General features: G+C 44.1%; 1 protein-coding gene across 6 annotated transcripts in view; it reads left to right on the top strand.

Moving 5' to 3' along the window:
• The window catches only part of ARVCF (ARVCF delta catenin family member), a 140,605-nt gene that overhangs the window by 29,236 nt on the left and 89,796 nt on the right, over window positions 1-21,573 (top strand). The window lies entirely within an intron of this gene.

Below are 21,573 nucleotides of genomic sequence, written 5' to 3'. Positions count from 1 at the left end.
AATTCTTGCTCCCTGTACTCTTTGCTACCAAAAACCTGATGGCACCCCATATGAAACAGGAGACTTGTCTGGTGCTGTGCAGTTCAATTACTGGGGGATGCTCTGGAGCTGTGGGAGGGGGTCACGTTTCTCAAAGTCTCAGTTAAGTAGAGCTGTATTTTAAAAGTAAGAGAAGGGAAGTGAGTGGGAAATTCTTAGCAAATGCTCCCAGCTTGTTGCAAACAGAAGGCATTATTTATTTTACGTGATCCTTTTTCTTCCTGTTGCATAATCTGTCATTTTTGTGTACTTAATTTGAGGGAAAACAAGAGGATTTGGTTAGTAATTTTCTCCCTGTGGTGTTATTCCAGATTATTTCGGAGATGCGCCCTTAACATTGTATTTCTGGTGTATGTAATAAACTTTGTTGGCTGTTGGGCTGGTTAGGGCACTGCTCTCTGGGCAGTGGTGTGTAAGCACGAAGTGCACTGCAGTGCTCTTGGCTGGGACTGAATGGAAATTACCCGACTGAGAATTTCCTGATGACACCAGAGCCTGAACATTGGCATTGTGCAATATGCATGGTTACAGTGAAGCATCTTTACTGGAACATAACAAAAAGTCCTTTCCAGTTCAAACCATTTTATGATTCTTAGTGAAAAATAAGAAGTGGAATTGCCTGTTTTCCTTGGGTGATTCAGAAACTTCAGCTATTCTTTTACACAGAGACTATTAAAGCATCTTTTTGAAATCTTTGCAATGCGTGATTCTTGTGCTGTTCATAATCATCCCAGTGAGTGCACACAAACTAAAAAGCATTTTGAAATGTCTGCATCAGTGCTATTTTTGCAGTAAGGAGAGGAGAGCCTAGGCTTGCTGGAAAGGGAAGACTTAATCTGTACAACGCATAAATGGCTGCCAGAGGAAAAGCTTGGAACAGCCTTTAATAAGATAGCTGAGACACAGGAAGAAAAGATGGAAAGGTTTCTGGAAAGGATTCTTAATTTTTTTGTCTTTAAAACTATGTAGGATGTAGAGGGAAGAAGCAAATCAGGATCCCAGGACAATGCAGTAGTTGGGATGAAGGGATAAACTTGGTGCAAGATTTTATTTTTAAAAAAACTGAAAGAAATGGGAATATTTCATGGGAAGTAATGCCAGCACATATAAACCATTACATCTCCGTCTACCCTCAGGGCAAAGAGATGTGATTCAATAGCCAGTCTCTGTGGTTTTGTGTGTTGCTGCACAAAGCAAGTCCTGCTAAGTTGGGTGTGTTTGATGTGGAAGAGTCAATGGCTGTTTGCATGTTCTGTGTCTGAGAGAATATGATATATATGATGCCTCCCCATTTTTATAGACGTGTTTGTGTATATGTATATAGTTGTTGAATCAGCTTAAACATAGTAAACCACTGGATATGGCTTTGTTTCACAGGAATCCACCTACCTTAACATCTGTCGGGCTCTGTTTTGGAAGCACTGGTATTGTGTGTTTAATCATAACATTAAAACTGCTATTGTCTACTGTGTGCTGATATAGTGGGACCGTGTGCATGCAGTTTGTATGCCTCACTCTGGCTGTTGCGTTGGGTAAGGTCTGTGGAACTCACTGGGGCTATGGGATCTGGGCCCTTCCCTGTGTTAAATGTCTCCCAGTTCTGTTAGCATCGCTTACCATTTTTATATGTTCTTGAGAAATGCTTCCTTTGTTGTCTTTGAGATATCTGTCTTTGACATTACAGTTGTTTGCAGGCTTTAAATAACTCAGGTATTTAGTTTAAGACTAAAGACAGTCACGATTCCCAAAAAGATTGGATGATTTTAAAAGGAAGCTTTTCTTTCATCAGAATAATCAGCAGTTTTGAAAATTCAGCATTCTTTTGTCACTTGCATATGGCTGTAGTTTTTATGTGGAGAAATAAAAGAGCATCCTTCTATTTGAGAGGTAGTCCTACGTGGGCCTTGAATTCTGGCTTGTTCCATGAGATGGGCTGAAAATGTCGGTCCTTGCTGCTTTGCTGGGTAGCTCTGCTGTGTAGAACATCAAGTCTGAGATGGAAAGGGGCAAACATCTGAACCCAGTCTCTTTCAGCAGGCTTGGCTGTTGCCTTGCATCTGTCTCTATCTCAGAAGGATGAGTATCAAAACTTAAATGATTTTGTTCCTCATTTATTCCTCTCTAAGATCATTTTGAGTAAATATAAGCTATGCTTTTGGGGACAGTGATGTTGAGAATTGGGAAGAGTCTGGAAGTCTTTATGTATAGTAGTCTCTCATAGATGCTAAAACACTAAATCCTCATGTAGGTCTTGTTAGCTGATAGTGCATCTGGCTTTTAACCCTTACACTTAAAAACAGGTTGGTGTGCAATGCCGTAACTTGCTCAGGTTGGAGTGTTCTGCTCATATTTTTATAAATAGGTGCATGTAAGCTGCTTGTGATCATTGTAGAGGAAAGAGGCCATAAATAACTTGGGTTTTGAAATATACATGCGTGGTTTGCAAGAGGACTGTCCTTGGGGAGCAGTGGTGGTGTGATGTGCCATAAGAATGTAAACTATCAACAGTTTATGGTTTGTGTGTTGGGGCTTTTTTTTTTGTTTGGTTTTTGTTTCTTAGCATAATGAAGAACTGTATTTGTTTGGGGCCTCAGTGAGCTGTTGCCAGGCCCTCTGCATTTTTGATGACGTTAATTTCTGTATGTGTGTTTTAATTTGGTTTATTTCCCATTCTCTTGACATACTGATTGATTCTTGTGTTTTCCTGCAACTAGCTCTCATTACTGAGTCGGCACGAAGGACAACAGGATTCCCTGCTGCCAACAGGCTTTCTTCCAGCAAGCTGCTTTTTTTCTGGAGCAGATGCATCTTCTTTGCTAGGTCAGGGAAAGCTCTGCAAGACCTCTTCTGCTACTTTGCCGAAGCACTTGCACTGCTGAAATCTGGAATCCAGCCACTGACCACATGAGCATCACACAGTGTTTTCATGAATTCAGATGCCACTATGAATTTCACAATTCAAGCAACAGTGAAGCTGAGCCCTGGAATTGGTGACCCTTCAGAAATTATGTATTCAGGGTATTGATGTTTTCATTGGCTTGATGGTTTGGTATTTGCCTCACTTGGAGGCCTGGCTCTGTTCTTGTTCTCACAGGTCAAGTGAGAACTGGGCTGGTGAGGAAGTTCTGCATTCTTGTGAGCTCCAGAAGACTGTTCTGGACTTCTGGACTTCTGACTCACCACTCCATGGGACTGCAGGAGGAATTCTGACTGTTTGGTTAGGGGTGCGGAGCTTCCCAGGGCAAAGTATGGGTTTCTTTCCAGAAACATATCGGTATCTCCAGGGCTGAAGCCATGTGTCCCACTCTGCTGGAGCAGCAGAAGGGCTGTCATCTCTGTGCCATGGTAGCAGGGAGACAAGGCCGTCTTCATTTTTGGATGTTGTAGCTGAGCTGCACATCTGCAGCTCATTGCTGTGCCTGTGTGATACGACTTCCTTCAGCAGATAGCTTGTAGAAACACTGCCCTCTGCTTCTGAGACTTCATAAAGGGATAGGACCACTTCTGTTAAGCTCTTTAACTTTTAAACGTGTTTTTATTCCCTTTTGCTTTCTGTCTTCCTCTCCCAGAGGTGGCCCAAGTGTTTTAGAAACAACGTAGTCAACTGGAGTTCATTGAATAATTCAACTGTTGCCTGAAGTGATAGTAAAAAGAGGACGACCCATTTAATAAATCAACCAGAGCTAAAAGCTCTGTGGTTTGTAAAAATGTTCATCTGCCCTGCCTGTGAACTATCTGAATTTCTCTACAGAAGCTCCTTTTTTTCCCTTCCCTTACGTGGGTTTTGCCTGTTCCAGAAGGGTGCCTTCTCACCTGAGCCACCCATGCTTTACCCATACAAGTTGTTTCTGTTCAGCAGATCTATTTCAGAGAGCACCAGGGGCTGTAGCTTCAGCAACGTGGGATTCTGTGACCTCCTCCTCTCCAGCCACACTGCTTCTGTTGAGCTATCCTCTCCCATCATTGCTGTGTGGTGCTTCCTTTAAGGTCCTATGAGGTCTCCTTGTATTGAAGCCACTGCTGCAGCAGGAACTCCTCCAGATGTCACCTGGGGGCTCCTTGTCTGCTCTTACCCACAAAATAAAGCAATCTTTTGGGCTACTTTTTGCCTTCTAAGCAATGGGGAGTATCCTTTCTTTTCTTTTTCCTTTAGACCAGAGAACTTTCTAAGTGCTCGTTGCTTCTTATTTGTGCATTGGACCTCTGTTATCTGGAACAGGTTTAGATACAGAGTACTGTCTTTAAGGGAATTGCACAGAAATATGAGTATCTAGTTAGTAAACCTTCTGCAGGAGACATTTTTGTTGGTTGCATGTGTCAGCCTATTCTATTAATCTCTTTAGGCAGGGGCTTGGCTGTACATCAGTGTGCTGCGGCATAAATTGCTCTTTTCATTGTTACTGTAATTGTTAACCAGTCCCACAGCTGTAGTCATCCAGCCATCACAGCATTATTTTTCTGCTGGGGTGCAACATTTCGTGGGGCGCTCTGGGATCCCATCCTGGTTGATAAATGGGCTTCTCAGTTGTGACTTGGTTGAAACACTAGCAAAGTGTTTGCTTAGAGCCTTGCTATGATCCTTGAAGCATCATGCCTTGTAGTTTATTGCTTTTTTCCCTTATTTTAGTGGACCCTCCTTCAGTCTCTGCATCTGGGCTCGCACTGGCCACGTTGGATTTCTGAGCATTATGATTCAGAGACTGCTGGGGATGAGTGTGTGAACGCTGATGTGTGTAAATAAATGACTGTAGGTCTGAAATCAAAGTCTAGGGATAAATAATCTACTTGTTTCCCTTGCTTGTTTTGACTGAAGACTTGAATTACCAACTACAGTGCATGCTGTAGCGTGTTAAACAGCGTTGAATGGGAGGCTGCAATGAGCCCCTGGGTCGGTCGCTGGGGTCGGTGCCTCTCAGTGCTGAGCCCAGGGCAGGCTTTGCTGTGAGTGCTGAGGTGGTGCCTTCTGCAATAACATTCTGTGCCATAGGAAGCATCCCAATCCTCTTCCTTAATCAAGAGAGAGCGAGGAAACGTCATGCCTGGTAGTTTTCAAGAGCTTTTGGCTATTTTTGTACTCTGCTGTGTATATTTTTTGTAAGTGATTTGATTGCTTTCTCTCTAGCTGTAGGGCAAAGAGCTTCCTATTGCAACACAGGCTTCTTCCCCACCTCCTTCTAGCAAGTTTATTCACAATTAAATAAAAATAAAAAACTCTGGCTGTTCTCATTTGTTTCTCTTGACATGCAATCAGTTTCAGAGGATGTATTCCAGACACAAGCTGGAGAGCAGCACGTCTGGGTTTTCTTGTGCCATCCCTCCCCTCCACACTGAGATCTCTCGGTGTGCATTGGTTTATGTGCCTTGAGAGTTCAGAAATGCCCCATGTCCAGAGGAGGGGTACATCATAAATGTTATGTGCTTAAGCCTTTGAGAGCTGATACATTTTTTTTTGTTGTTTTTGAAGCTCTTCCACTGAAGCAACAGGGTTTCAGATAATGCAAGTGAATATATGGCCTTCCAGTTGCAGAACACTTCTGTCAGTGGGTGATTTTGAGTCCTTCTATAAATGAGGCTTTTGCTGGTCACCTTGAAATGTTGGAGAAAAGAGCAAAGGCCCACTGTTCAGTGCTCCTTCTTGAGCCTGGTCCTGGTTTAGAGCCCAAGTCTTGTTTAAGAAATTCTTTTGAAGTAAGTGTAGCTGATTTGGAGGACTTTCAGAGTGTGTTTTTCAAAGGGAGATCAGGGATTTAGTTTGTTTTTAAGCTCCATTTGAAGGTAAACCTGCCAGTTTTGGTTTTTTTTAACTGATCAGCTTTAACTTAATTTTTCCCACTTGCCACGCTAGCAGCAAGATCTCTTATCTACCTGTGCCTGGGCCAAGTCAATAAATTCTAAATGACTCCTCAAGTATTTTCTATCTTAAACATTTTTGTGAGGTTATAGTAGGGCTCATTTGATGCACACTCGGATGAGCAGAGGAAATTAAACTGTTTTTCCTTTCTTCACTCCCCATAATGTGGTTTGACTTGAAATCACAAAATGCTCTTTTAAGGTCTCCGAAGTAGACAGTGGAATTGCTCTAAACTATCTTCGTAAGTATAGATGTAAAAGTGTGGAGTTTTTTCCCATTTGTAAACTGATTTGTGTTTTCCTTTGAAATCTGGCTGTAGTGCTAAAAGGTTGTCCTGTCCCAGTGTGGGGGAAGGACTTTGTGTTACTGTAGAACAAAGTGGCCAGGGGATTTTCATGCTGTGTCATCTTCGTGCAACCACGTTGAAGTCATTGCCCTCTCTACTGTTTTGCATAATCATATTGAGGAATTTGGCCTTTGCAGAGCTGACTGCTACAAAAGATGATTATGTTTAGTAAGTGCTTTGCTGTTGGATGTGCTCACACACAAGCTGCCCAGAGCAGAAGCCATCCTTACGCTGCTGCTCCCAGGTGCAGCCGCATTTGTTTCTGCACGTATGTCAGTCACTGTGGGCTGCTGCTGTGAAAGCTGGTTCCAGAACCCTGCTCCATCTCTTACTACTTCCTTAGACCATGGTTACCTGTTCATGCCCTGTATCCTGTATGTAGGAGACAAAATCCCTTGTTCCTGTGAGGTTTCATTGGTTGCTTGTTGCAAGCAGATTAACCCTTTTGTATTGTAAGCAATATGCGCATCTACCAGCGCTACTGGGAGAAACACTGGGCATCAGCAGATCTTTTAGGTTCCTTTAAAAATGCTGCCTGACAGATTAGAAAAATGATAAGCTTTTAAAAGACCAGCCGGGAAAACCAGAGCTGCCTGGTGGCTGTTAGATCTGCGTCACGTTAGTAGCAAATCAGAGAAGTTTTGTGTGCGTGTTCACATCTTCATGCTAAAGTAGCAGAGTGATTGAATGGCTCAGTTAGCAACAGCTGCCCTGTTTTTGTGGGAGAAGGAGGTGGTGTCTTTAATGGAGGGCTGGTGATGGGCCAGCAGCTCCTTGGCTGCCCACCCTGCAGCCTGCCAGCAGGGCCCGTGCATGAGCCAGCCCCACCGGCAGGCAGATGGCAAGACCAGCACTGTGGTGAGATGCTTAATAAGAGCAATTGCTGCTGGTGAGCCCTGACTATTGATTAATGAATACAGAAATCAGCAGTGAGGATGCAAGGTGGAAAAAACAGCTTCCCCCAGGAGGATTACTGTAAAGGTGAAGCAACAGTGAGCTGGTGAGCTACAAAATTTGCTACGAGAGCCTTCCTAGGAGCAGTGCGTGAGTGCTGTGTACAACTTGCAGGCAAATTCGACTCTGAGGCAAGAAAAACCTCGAGTACTGCTGTGTTCTTCAGCTGTTTGTCTGAGCAGAGTTTGTGTTTGTGTGACTGGAGGAATTATCCAGGCTTGGTATTTGTTATGACAGCCCCACTTTTCTTCATGTCAGTGTGAAGAAATTGCGTTTGAGATTTGACCTATGGGAGTGTAGAGCTGGCTTCAGTTTGGAGACTAGAGAACTGTTTTATGGTCTTGAAGGAAAAGATTTTTGCAAATGCACACGGATGGATTTGCAAGAGGAGAAAATACTTCAAAAGTTCATAGAAGTGTGTAGATTGAACCGCAGGATTTTGATGCAGAGAAAAAGGTTTCTCTTAGTACGAGGGGAGAAGGAAATGGGGACGGGGAGTGTTTCCAAAATGCTGCCTTTGTAGAAGCAGAATTCTGCCTTTGTAGAAGCAGTTTTCATTTGTTTGCTAGCTAAAAGTTGAGAATTTCTCTAAAACTTCTCTGAATTATGCTGTTGTTTGCTTTGTTGTTTATTTGCCTTGCTTTGTTGTTAGATCATATTAAGGCATCTTAAGATATGATTGTGTTGATGCTTCCCAGGAGGAAAGAAGTTGTTATTAATAGAAATGTGTTCTAGCAAAAATTGAGGTTGGGCTTTGTGGAAGTAAAACTGTGCAAATAACCTGAACTTAAACTTGAAAAGAAGATGGGCACATTCGCTTTCCTTTATAAACGGATGACAGCCCTTTTCCCCAGGCTCTCCTTTTTGCTACTGGTTGAGTCTGGTGTCCTGCTTTGGCATCCTGTTCCATGTGACTCTTAAAATGAGCAGTAGCTACAGTGCACTAGAAAAAAGACCTGGGTATGCTAAGAGTGGTTGTGATGGACAGCAGTTCTGTAGGAGTAAGTGGCATGGTTTACTTTGGCCTGGTCCTTAGATTGAATAGGACTGTAATAATAACTGTGCAGCACAGCTCCTTTTGAGCTGTGTTTGATGTTTGTAAAAGGTTGTTGTGAAAGGGGAAGAAGGAATGGCTCGTGCTGATGTGTAGTTGAGCAGCTGGCTTTCCAGAGATACTTAATGGGAAGCTGAGTGCTTCAGGCACGTTCTGAAGGAGACGGATGCTGAACATCAGTTGCTAAGGTAGGATGGGCAATAAAGAAGCAAAGAGAGAATGGTGCTTGAAAGCATGGAAGGAGATTAAAAGTGCTGCTCTACAGAAAAGTTAGTGTACTGAGAATTTAAGAAAATCAGCTCAATATTAGGGACAGCAAGTGCTTTGGCATGGAGAATGCTTAGGAGAAGTAGCAAAACTGCCTGAATTGTTGCTAATAAGAAAGAGGAATAGTATGAGGGGAAGAGGACAAGATACCAAAAGGCTTGGGGGCCCTAGGAATGCATTCCTGGCAGCGAACTTGAGAGTTCTGTGCTTTGGGTGTTTCTGTTATATGCTGTTATGTTCTCATTGCTGTGAGAGGGAACTGTGATCAGTGTTCACAGGAGTTCTGCACTTTAAAGCCCAGCCTTGCTAATCCTTTGTATTTTAGTCCAGCAACGTTTTGCATTATAGCAGCAGCCTAAAGTGATATGCAACATCTGTGTACAGCATTGCTGAAATTCCTAGTAAATGAGTTCCAGAGACAACCTTCCATTTGTGGGGCATTTTGCAAAATCTGCTGTACAAAAAGAATGTTAACCAACCTAACTCTTCAGGGACCTGAGATGCTGAAGAACTGGAGTCTTGATTTGGAAGACAGGAGAGGGCAGAGGTGGCTCCAGCTGGGCAGTGCTGCATGTGAGCCCTGCTCCCCTGCTGCAGAGCTATGTGTTATGTGAGCTCCCTGTAACTGGGGCAGAATCCATCACCAGGAGGTGCCTCAGCTTCCTTTCTGTGAAGTATGTAGCCTTTGAAAAGAATGCTTTTTGAAATTTTGAAATTGAAAATGCAGAGAAGGTGGTGATTGCGAACTGTAAAACGCTGGCAAGTTGTTGAATTAGTAGGAGTTACACAATATGAATAAAAACAAGGCCTTTCTTTGCCTGGGATGTCTCCCGCAGTACTGGAGAGCTGTTGCTGTCCCTGCTTTGTAGCAAGGTCACTTCTGTCAATACCATCCAGATGTGTATCCTCAGGGTTTGTCTAAACATGGTTTTCGCTGCATGGCGTTAATAGCTCTTATGCTGCCTGCCAGCAGGGTCGTGCCCTCCTGCTTTCACCTCCATGTTTATCCACTTCTACTGCCCTCCCACTGCTTTCTGGATTTTTTCTTCTCTTCAGGTGTCTTAAGAAGTTTGGGGGGGGCAATAAGTCTTCTCTCTTTCTTCTTATAGGACTCTCTTGCGGTGCAGGAGAGAAGATAGGAGTCAGACCAGGGACGTGCTTGCTCTGAGATGGCATTGCTCTATTCTGCTCTTGCTCCTCTTTGACAGCTACCAGGTGATTTCTAGTAAGGCTCAGGAAAAGGTTATGAAAGATTTCTTCTTTTTGCTGGTGGGTGAGTCAAGGATGCTGTGCATGTGCAAACGCGAAGGGATGAAACCAAGCACGTCCCCTGCAAAATGTGGAACGCGATAGTGTCATTGCTGAAGGCAGTTAGTGCTGAAGGCAGCGCAGGAGATAACTGCTTCAAGCCAGCGTGGACATAATCCAATCAAAACTTCATTTTTTTTTTTTGCCTGATTGTGTTGGCCCGAGCAAGTCAAATGTTACCCAATTTTCTGACCCAGTTCTGTTTTGTGCCTCCAGGACAAACTGTTACATGCTTCTGTCTTTTCAAATATGTTTTTCAATGTGTTTGTGTGAGTTCCTGAACCAAGCTGGAGTTTCTGAACCATTCCAGGATTAGAAAGAAGTGCAACACTAAGGAAAAAATTACAAAAGCATCCAGTTTGATTTGTTGTGGGTTTTTTTTTCCCCAATTCTTATTTCCTTCTTATGGCTTTTATCCCAGCTGAAACAATGTGTTCCTGCAGCGGTGCTGTTGTGATGAGATGGGTTTAGCAGAGCTGTGCCTGTTGCAGCCTGGTGTGTGTAAATGCTCAGTGAGGCTTCCTGTTGAACTCTGCTTTCTGCTCAGGCTGTTCCATGCAGGACTGCGGTGGTATTGGCCTTAGTTGGGTTGTTTGAGGTTGCTAAAGGATCTTTTTAAGTAGAAGTGCTCAGAAATGCATTGAATGTAAATCCCTTGGCTACCTGAAAGTTTAGTTTTTTGGAATGGGGAAAAGGTGTGTGAGGTATGGGAGAGCTGGGCTGTGGGTGTGCAGAGGATATCTGCAGGATGGAAGCGATTGTCTGGCTCCTCAGTTCTGTGCAATGGCCGAGAATGTACGGCTTCTGTGGTGGTAGTTCAGAGATGCCCTTTGTCACTGAGGTTATTTGTCCCAGTTTATTGTGTTGAATCTAGAACATTCTTATCCTTCTGACTTTCTGCCCTCTTGTCATCTAATTGTGCCCTGGCTGCACAAGCCTGACTTGGCTCTTGACTTCAGTGAGGTCACGTTCTCTGGGTGGAGTTATGCTGTAGGTGAATTTCACTCTCAGTGCTGAAGGTGGGACCCTGGTTGGGTTGGCTCTGCTGGCTCTCAGGCCTGCACAGGGCTGTGTCTGCATATGAGGACTGCTTTTCTAATAGCTCCTCTGGGCTGTGCCTGAGCAGAAGTGGGAGGCAGAGGTTTACTTTTTGTTTGGTGTAAGTTCTCCCTGTTTGTCCTACAGATGTTTGGCCAGATTCAAGTTTTTTTTCTCTCCCACACCCAAATGCCTGTAGTTCCTGAGAGGAGAACAGTGTTGTGAATAGAACTGGTATGCACTGTGCAGTTGGATTCCCGTGGCTCTGTCAGCATGGGTTTTGCCTCCTGTGTAAATCTCCAGCTAGCAGCCGAGGTGCCTGGTAGAAGTAACGGCCTGCGTCATTTCAGGCGCTCGGTGAGCAGTCAAGAAGAGGCTGTTTATCACTTTCCTTGCTGTTGCTAAATGAAAGATGTAGTCTCACTGCTTTTTCATGCTTTACCTTATTATTAGCTTCTTATTTCCAAAATTGAAAGAGTGATACAGGTGACTGCGCTGTGATTGTGATCCCAGTGGTACGTATTCACCTCTTCTTAGAGCACAAGTGATTCCATGGCTTAAAACTGCTGTGTGAGGAAGGACAATTAGAAGGAGTCTGTTTAAATAAACAGCCAGTACTGAAGGCTTGGGCTGCCCCTGCCCTGCACTGACTGCTGCTTGGAATGGCTTCAGGAAAACACCACTCCCTTAGCAGGAACTCAAGTGTGGCTTGGGGCTTTGTTCCCATTGGTTTCAGTTGTGTTTTCCCATTCGGAGTGAAAGTCGATGTGGATTTGTCCACAGAATGGCTCTCAGTCACTTCACTTTTATTTTTCTCCGAGCTCCAGATGCTGCAGTCTACCTGAGGGTTAGGGTGCTCCTCAGCAGTGGAAGGGGATGGTGAGCTGCTCGTGCAGACTCTTACTGCACAGCATTTGTAAACTTGAACTTCCAACGCCAAGAAAGGAGTAAGTGCCCTTCAAACTGGGGCGCTTTCCCATATGTTAAAATACCCAGAAAATTATCTTCTGAGCCTATGTGAATGCCAAACTGAGATGGAGCATAGGAAGGTGAAATGAACACTTGTTGTTTTTCTGAAGGAAATCACAAGTACTGTGCCCTTTGGAAGGAAATGGGTGGCAGCTGTAGCCGAGGACAGGCAGGAGTGCTGTAGCAATTCCTCATGCACTCTTGAAGGTGTTCTGCACTTGTTCCCCAGCTGAGCTCTAGGACGTATATTTAGAAATCCTGTTTATCAGAGGAATTGTTGTTGTGGCTATATGCAAAATACTGAGCTCAGAAGCAACGGATGAGGAAAAGGAGAGTGGATTGGTAATTGCGTTACCTGAAGGAGAAAACACGTCAGTCTTTCATGATAGAAAGCTGCGCATTACTCTGAAATGAAACAGGGATTATCAGAGTAACGAACCCAGAAGCACACAGAGGCTGTGGAGGAGCTGACGTTAGAGCAGAAAGAGGAATCTTCCTAATGCCAGGCGCTGTGGGGCTGCGGCCCTGGGGCAGAGAGGCTGAGAGGCTGCGGAGGGCAGGCGGCCTTGGCGGGGCAGGTGCCTTCAGTGCCTCTGATCTGGTGTACAGTGAGCCAGTTTGTTTAGATGGTTGTAATGAATTAGATGAACGGTGAAATAATTAACGAAGCAGACACTTAAATGGTTATTGCGGGTTTTAGAGCTGATGTTATTGAGATGAATGAGGTGGTTAATTCTGCTATTGGCTACGCCCTAGCAAAAGGGGTAGCTTATTTATTTTAAATGAACAAACGCCACCAATGCAGAAAAATAGAGTGGCATTCACTGGAAAGACAGCACCGTGTTCTTCCCTTGGGCAGAGAGCATCGGAGACTCTTTGGTGACCTGTGTGCAATTTGTGAAAATACTTTCTTGTTTTTTTAGATGCAGAACATTTTCTACGTCCTTGACAGAGCAGCAGAGATTTATCACGTGTCAGCATATAACTGTCTAGATAGTCGATGCCAATGAAACAGGTTAACAAAGTGCTGTTTGAGAGTACTTCTATAGGCATGTGACTGTTCTGCCATTCTGTGAGCTGCTGTTTGTAATCCCCCAAGTGGTTCTGAGGCCGGAGCCATCAGTCAGCAGAGCTGCTTACACCTGGATGCACCTGGGGACTGGCTGCTGAGCTGAGAGTCTTTGTGCTGGGACCAGGGCAGTGTTTGAGTGGCTCTCTCTCATCAGGTCAGTATTGGTTGACATAACCAAACCTAGCAGTCAGCCCCCTTTTGTACCCTGAGTAACTTCTATGGTTCTTACTCAGTACAGATAATACGTGCAAGCCACTTAGTTTGACTTTAATTCTTCTGCACACACCACTTGTAGCCCACTGCGAAGGTCTGCTGTCTTTGTCCTGCTGTTGTTGCATTTGGAGAATGCTTTATACTAAGGAAATATTCTGTGAATTTGACAAACGTTGGGATGGCTATGCTGATCTGTGTTGTCTGTGTCAGAATGAACGTTACACATTACAGGTGTCCTTGCAAGAATTTTATTATTATTAAAAGTGGCTTCACTCCAGAGTCATTGCTCTGCTTTACCAGTGGATTAATTTGATTCCAGAAGACGTTTGTTTTTCCTTCATAACAGAGCATTTGCCTCAAGAGTTACTCTGAGAATCTGTAGCTGTTTCTTTCCTTACAGACAGCTTCTAGGTAATGCACAACTACAAAAGAAATCAATCATCTGACAGCGTGTACTGTGAAGGCAAAAGCTGGAGTCAAACTCTGTGAGAGTTGTTGCTGGTTTATTTATATCTTGCAGTAAGTCAGTTACTTTTTGTCTGGGTAGATCTCTAAGGGAAGTTCTTTTTAACTCTGTCTTGAAAAGTCTGAACAATGTTTTCCTTCCTAAGAGCAGAGACAGATAAGGAGGTAAATCTAAATCAAATGTCTCGGTTCCACTGACTGCACGAATCATGGATTCATAGAGAAATGAAATTAAAACCGTGGCTGTCTCCTTTTTCACCAATCCCTAATTGGTATTCCTTCCCCACCCCCACCTGCTTTGTTGGATGCTTTATGCTTTGGCAGTTGAGATGCGTCAGTTTCTCACAGACTGCTTGGGTTGGTTTCCCTGGAATCCCTTTAGAGCAAGAGCTGTCTGTGCGGGGCTGCACTGCTCCTCACACAGTCAGTGTGCTTGACTTCTGTTGTCGGTTGCTTTTTGGACTATATTTAGCAGTTCCCTGGAGCTGCCGTTGCAGACATGAGAGAATGAATGTGACATTTTGTGAAGGACTGGGCAGGGAGTCGCGTTGGATGTCGTCTTTCACCGCCACCTGGTTGCTCCTTCAGCACACACCTCGAGGCCCAGCACTGCCTCTTCCCGTGTTTCTGGGGTGAGCTTGATACAGATCACTACTTCACATCTTTTCACCTACTCTGATTTGTATAAAACCCAGAGACAAAGGCATGTTTGCAGTTTAATCCGCCGTATGGTGATATACTTCTGTGATAGAAGATGAGAGGTTGGCGGAACCATCTTCTGTGATTTGGGTTGGCACGCGCTTTGTGTTCTCAAAATCAATCATCCTCACCCATGGTTTTTATTGAGAAATGTTGACTCCTCAGCCGTTGTACTACAAATGAAAAATACTGCCATTTTTGAGTGTCTCCAGCTGGATTTTACACCATGTTTCTATTCTTTTTCTTTTGAAGAAAATAGTGACGAAATGGTAAGGTCCAAGAGCTGTCTGTATTTGATTTGCTTGGAAATGAATCCTTGCTGAGCTCCAGGTGGACAGTATGTTACAAAGCCCTCCCTACTTGCACACAAGGTTGTGACACCCAGCATAGTGATTTGCAGGGAGAGGATCCTTGCAGAACGCACAGGTGCCCAAGGAGCAGCTCAGGCTGTGTGTGAAGGGTTGCTGAGGTCACACTGACTTGATGTTGTGGGTTCTGTGGTTGCCACTTCAGTGCTCTGTGTTGGCTCGTGCTGCAGCAGAGTAGCTGGAAAACAAACATTTATCGTTTCTGTTGTCTTCTGCTTTTTACTAGCATTGGAATAGAAATATGTGCTCCTAAATGAAATGCCAAAGGATTTAGTCATTGGATGGGGCAGATATTCTGATGTGAAGAGGAACAGCTCGTAGCTTTGGGGAAGATACGCCTGGTTTTGGAAAAGTGAAGTTTTCCCAGTTCCATATGACATTGCAAATCTTTCTGAAGCTCCTCTCAGACAGGAGGAAGCATCCCACCTTGGTATCTGTTGCATTTATCTGTCATTGAGATCATGCAGCTCCTGTAGAGAGAACAGTGGAGAAATGTTTGTGTTGTAGTGTGGCAATTGGCAGTGAAGATCTTAAAATCTCCCCACCTGGTTCTGACAGCTAATTAGTTCTCTTGTGAATCTTAGCAGTACCAAGATGTAAATGGTTTACAGTGTTTACTGCTGACCATTTGAACTTGTTTGATCACTGTTACTGCAAAAAGTGCTAATGCTATGAGCAGTGGATGTCACTTCGTCCTGATGTTGCTGCAGGTGCACTTAGTGTTCTTGAAGCAGTTCCTTCAGCGACTTGTTCTGAAGATGTTTTTTTAACCATGTAAAAATCTATTGAAATAATTCTGTGGATTTGTATCAGTATTTACTTACTTTTTGCTGAGTATAGGGATGGAAACCTGTTATTGGAATGCAGATACCCTGTAAGGGAAAATTGCCTTCATTATAAAATATGGCAGTGCTTCAGAACTGGTGATGTGCTGGAGATGTGACCTGACTGGAAGGGGATTCTGCCAGAAATGGTGAAGGTGATCTTCCCTTATGGCTTCTCATGTTCTTTTTGTTACATGAAATACTGCCTTCTTTTTTAGAAAATGTCTTGTTTCTTGTGTTATGTGTACAGCTCTGTGAAGAAGTTCTTCATGAAAAACTGCAAGGAATGCAGCAGTCTGCCCGATGATCTCCCTCCTACTTGAAGAAGCTGTGGTTAGAAATGTTAATGATAACAAACCTATCTTATCAATTATGTCTTTTAAAGAGTAGTAACATTTCAGAAGGATTAAAATATCCTATTTGAACTTTGTGTACACTTCTGTACTGTGTGTATACATATGGCTTTTGTTGTAAGCTTTTCTTCTGGAACTTCCAGAGCATTATTAGCACTGGACAACCTGGCCTCCTATCACAAGTCCGATGAGACTGTTCTCCTGCGTGGCCAATGACTGGCAGAGCGGATGGAGGCAGATGGGAAGAGGCCGATTCCCAGGAGCAGCCTGGTGTTGTGCCTGCTCCAGCACACAGAGCTGCTGTGTGACCTGAGCTCCTGAACAGCGGGTTGGAGAAAGCAGGGAGCTCAGAGTTAAATTGTCTGCTGAGGAGCAGCAGGCGTCTGGGTTGGAGAAGGGCTTACTTCAGCAGCTTGTCAAAAAGTTTGAGATCTATGAAATTAATTACTTGAGAATAAAACATCTTTTATTAATGTTTGAATATCTGCATTTGTGTATAAATTAGTACGGTAGAACAGCTGCTGCATGTCCCATTTCTCAAGCAAAAGCTCTGAATGCATTTATAAATAGTGAATAGTAAATAAATAAAGAATGATTTAGTTTCAGGACATGATTCTAAGCAGAGCTGTGCAATGTTCAGTCACTTCTGGGTTGTTCTTCTGCTTTTCACTTTTTAATGAAGGACCCTGGTTTTCATTAGTACAATTTATTTATAGTGTCTTTATGGATATAGTCAAATATCACCTATTAAAATATCACCAGTCTGTCAGACAGATGTATAACTTCTACTTAATATTTGCAGCCTGGATTCTTAGCAGGGAAAATCATTAAGCCCTGATGAATACAGCTGAAATGATATATGAAGTCAGCAGAAATCTTTCCACCCAGTGAGCCAGCAGGGCATGTTTATAAGCCAGCAAACTGCAGCGCTTTGCAGAATATTTTGAATCCAAAAGCACAGTGAGTTGTGTCTACAAGGTTTACAAAGCTAGAATTAAGAATAGCTGTAACATGTACTTGCTGAGTGTATTTAGAGCAGGTTATCTGACGTATTCTCTGGATCTCCAAACACATTTTAGATGTATTCCAAGAGCCTGCTGAAATACATTGAGTGACTTTTGTTTAGTGAATGATAGTTATCCTTAGGTATTCATATTCTAAATGGAGCTGCACTCAGTTTAAATTTCTGGCATTCGTACTGTTAGATTTATTTTGCATGATCTGATCTATTGGTAATTAGCTTTTCCTTCAGAGCTAGGTGATTTAATTTAGGCACATAAGAACCGATAGCAGTTGGGAAGTTGTGAATCCCAGTGCGTTTGGTCACTGCTGACCTGAGTGGCTGAATTAAGCATAGATCAGGTTTGTCTTTCACCCGTGGTGTGCCAGTTGGCTGTTCTACAGAATTAGCAGTTCAGGATATGGATATCTGTTCACCCACCCAAACAGTGGATGGTTACGTTTGTCTTCCTGGCTTGCTAACCGCCATTGGCTGTAAGCAGGATTTGTGCAGTTGTGCCGGGCTGCTGTCACACTCCCCTGGTGGCTCAGGGCGGCGTTCCTCCCGCTGCACAGTGAGAGTGGGCTGAAGGCTGGAAGCGGTGCCTGGCACACCTCGGCTGTGGGAGGTGCGCCTGGGCCGCTGCTCTGTTCGTGGGGGCTCCAAAAGGCCTTTGCTAAATGAACTGCTCACACGGCGGTGCTTAGCAGTTCAGCTGCAGTCAGTTCAGCCTCTGTGAAAGCCCCCCCGACTTGCTGCTCAACAGCTGGACGAGCTGTCATTGCAGGCAGCAGCAACACACAGAGGATATGCTCTGGCTTGGCAACATGGAAGCAGTTCTTGTACAGCCATGCAACAGGAGTCTGCTCATAGAAGGTTAGGAGTTCAGCTGAGACTTTTTGGCAGTGCTAAGCCGTGTAAAGATGTGCAGTTTCTGTTTTCTCGTTCACCTGTATGGTTTCTGTGCAGCCTTGCAGTCCTTTTTTGGCAGAGTGGCTGCTGCTGTTAACACCATCACATTAACATAGCTGTAAGTATCAGTAAGTCACAAGTAAGGCATTCTGCTATTGTGTATATGTTTTTACTTGCATGAAATTGGATGCTGAGATTTCATTTAAGTTTCATGTGCTTCATATTCTCTTCCCTGTCTGTAAGAAGCCGGACAAGTTACACATCTTATGAGCCCTTACCAGCAAAACCAGTCTAGGCAAGCCAAGCAAAAAGCCAAGGAATGACATGGAGTTGTCTGGGAAGACTTAAAAAGGAAATTTTATGCTGTAGTGTGCAGAGAGCCCAGCTTTGTGTCAGGAGATTTCTCTGGTGAACTAATGCTGTTAACACCATGGCATTAAGGACTGAACTGTTTCTCTGGTACACAGGTTCCGTCATCTTTCCTTTTTTCCTGCCGTCGCCCTGCTCCATCCCTGCTGTGCATTTTGGTTTTGTTTTTCCCCTCCCTGGTTAGAGGTGAACCTTTTGTAACACCTCTCTCAGTCCTCTTTCCCTGGGGTGCCTCTGGCTCCCATCATTGCTTTTGGACCTATTCCCTGCCAAACCTGTTCCCATTTACATCTTGTTTTATCTGTTGGTAACTGTGCTGCCCCGATTGACCAGCTCAGGCTGTGAAATATTATGGATTTCTGTCAGACTGAGGATGTCTTTGTTTTCTAATATCATAGTTAGGAACAGGGGGATAGTGCAAATGAACAGACCTGGCTCGTTGGTACAGCAGTACCTATTGGAGATAGCTTTGTCCTGCTGAGGACTCCAGGAAGGCACAAAAAGGCACTGCTCTGCTCTTAGAGTAAATCCAGAAGGTGGAAAAATGAGGATGAACCATGCTAATGTGTGTTTGTGAGGAGCCTTGTGGCTCAGAGTCTGGGAGGCAGGAACAGCATTTATGTCTGGGTGTTCATCACTGGTTCTGGGCTCACCACTAAATTGGTACTGTCTGGATCTGGCCAGCTGTCCTGTAAGGCTGGGTGGGATGGTTGTTTATTTTTTAATTGCCTGTAAGGAGTTGGAAGAAAAGTGAAACAACTTGGTTTAACTCAGAGAGACAGCTGTGTGTATAGCTGGGGTAAGAACTGCTAATGCTTTCCAAAGGCTTTTAATCTGTTTTACTCTGTGATACACTCACGGGAGGACTGCCAGAAGAACCAGCTTCTGTCAGCCAAAATGTTAGTAGTGCAGGTGGGCTGTAAGGGCGGATCCTTTTATTTAAAGCAAAGAAGGCAAGGTTGCTGCATATTCTACCAGAACAGATGAAAACTGTGTATCCTGCACCATCCTGACTAACAGAAGAGACCAAGAGAGGAGGCTTGTTGGCATCAAAGCAGGGCAGACCCTGCTGCCAGCCCGCACCTAGGGAATTATGCACTTTGAACAGCTCTGGCCAGCATATGAGCAGGCTGGCTGGGATGCTAATACACACTGTATCCTATTTGCAGCCTCAGCTTTGCTGGGTTGCTCTGGTAAATTAAAGATTCCCTTTCCTGGCATAAAACGCAACAAGGAGTGGGAGTGAAGTGTGGCTGGCTTGTTCTCAGCTTGGAACAGCAGTGCTGCAGCTTGTCTGGCCAAGGGAATTGCAGCCTGCAGAGCGGGTCTGGCTTTCTGATGTCAGTTATTAGCAAGTCCTTAATTTCATCTAGTGTCATCTGTTGTTGTTACCTGCGTGTTTATTGGAGAAATGGCTTCTGAACACCTGTTGGAAAGAAGCGACTTACATCACTAGCTCTAGGGCTGTGTTTTGTCCTGATCTTTGTCATATTTGAATTCCGTTGTGAAGTGCCAAATGGACGCAGAACAGAAATAATAGTTAAAAAACAAAAAAACTATGGTACGTATGATTGGGTGGTTGGCCATTTCTCAGCTGAGTTTTCACCGTGCCCTGGTTTGGAGTTTGACCTTATTTGTAGCACTGCTGGCGTGGCTGAGGTGGTGGTTCCCTGTGTCGCTGGTGAGAGGAGAGGGAAATCCACAAGGAAAACCAGTGTTGACTGGGACCCTCTGCTGAGCTGCTTTGCTGGCTGATAGCAGTCTCTTTATTACATTTAAATGTGGTTTTCTGGGGGGGGGGGGAGGAATCCTTAACAAGCTGTAAATAATTTGCTCTAAGACTGAAAAGTCTGCAGAAGTGTGTCGCAATCGGGTGTGCGTGTTTGTGTGCGTACACCTGAGCGCCTCTCCTTGTCAAGTTTCTGATTAAATGAGAACATGTTTTTTAATAGGTTGGACCAATTAATCTTAAGTAGTGAAGATAATTCTGGCGTGAAAATATCTTTTATTTATGCTACTCGCTTCCTACAATTTGAAACAAAAAGTACCCTGTAAGCCCTCAGCTTCCTGACACTGGGACTAATTGAACCTTTACCTGTGGGATTGAAGGGTTCTCTTTGAGCTTTCTCTTACTCCTTGTTGTTTAGCCCGGCAGGTCCCAGTTGAAGCTAAGACACTCCTTTAGGCACTTGAACCGTTCTCAGATCAACCCTTGACCTTCTCTGTGTGGTGAACTGCTTGGACCGTAGGGCTGAACAAGAGCCTTTTCTGATCTTAGAGCTCTTCTGATCTCTTCTTGCTACTCTTCTGTCAGCTGTTTTCTGGAGCCCTGCACTGTCTGCAGCCATGCCAGGCTGTAGATGCAGGAGCTGAACAGCCCTTTCCAGCACTGGCTATGCAAATAAATGCCATATGGAAATGATGAAATGCTCTTAATCAGCATTCTCCCCCCCCGCACCCCTTTTTTTTTTTTTTTTTTCTTCCTTTCTCTACCAACTGTCTATTGCTTGTTTAGCACTGACTTAGCAAGTCTCTCTGCTGCCTTTTCAGTCTGTGTGAAGCCTGTCTGTGTACAATAGGGCTGCAAGCTCAGTCCTAAGAAATACAGAGAATGTGTGAAGGAAACGGGCTACTGAAAAAAGCCATCCGTGGGCTCTCCTGGACAGTTGAAATAACAAAGTAATGCACTGCACTTGGGAAAGCTTGCCTTTCTGCTGGAATCTCTTCCATTTAGAAGATTTACAGCAGATGGTTTGGCCTCTGGCTTTGTTGGCTTGTTTGTGTCTCTTGGTGTTCAAATGGACTTGTAGTCATAACGAGACCTCCTGCAGAGTTTCTTTCCTGCTGTCACATTTTTGGTCTCTGGGGATACATAAGAGTGAGAGCCGGACCTGTGCCAGAAGCAGTGTGCTGGGTTCCTGCTACCTTGTGGTCAGACCACGGCTTCTGTGTGGGGCTGGGGGGAGGGGGTAAGACGTAGAGGGAAGAAATGAACTCTTGGAGAGCTGTTCAGACTGAAGCAGTTTTGATGCCAAGCAAAGCTGCTTTGGTGCTTTGTAGTGGGAGATGTCAGCAAGCACATTCCTCGTGAGACAGGTGATGAGATTTATTGTCAGTCGCTTTGTATTCCCTAGAATGAGGAATAATTTATTTAAGAAGCAACTTCCCTGGAATTCAAGCTTTGAAAGTCATTGCTGACCCATTTGTTATTTCTGTCTCCCTTAAGTTTATGAAAGCAGTTTTGTTTTTTTGTGTCGTAGCCCACGCGTTTTGCCACAAATGCAGCTTCCTTGTTCTGTAGTTCAATTCTACAGGCAAAATTGTGGGTAGATGAGGAGATTAGTTAAACTTAACACTGATCAGATATAGTAGCTAGGACACTAAAATAACATTCCAGTCCTGGTCATAATTTAAGGAGTACAGAGACAGCTCGCATCTGATTTAGGTCAGAATGCAGTTCTTGAGAGTACTG

Source organism: Meleagris gallopavo, chromosome 17, assembly GCF_905368555.1.
Source record: "Meleagris gallopavo chromosome 17, MGAL_WU_HG_1.1, whole genome shotgun sequence".
NCBI lineage: Eukaryota > Metazoa > Chordata > Aves > Galliformes > Phasianidae > Meleagris > Meleagris gallopavo.
Note: the sequence above shows the minus strand (reverse complement) of the source record. Positions and strands in the feature narration are given on the sequence as shown.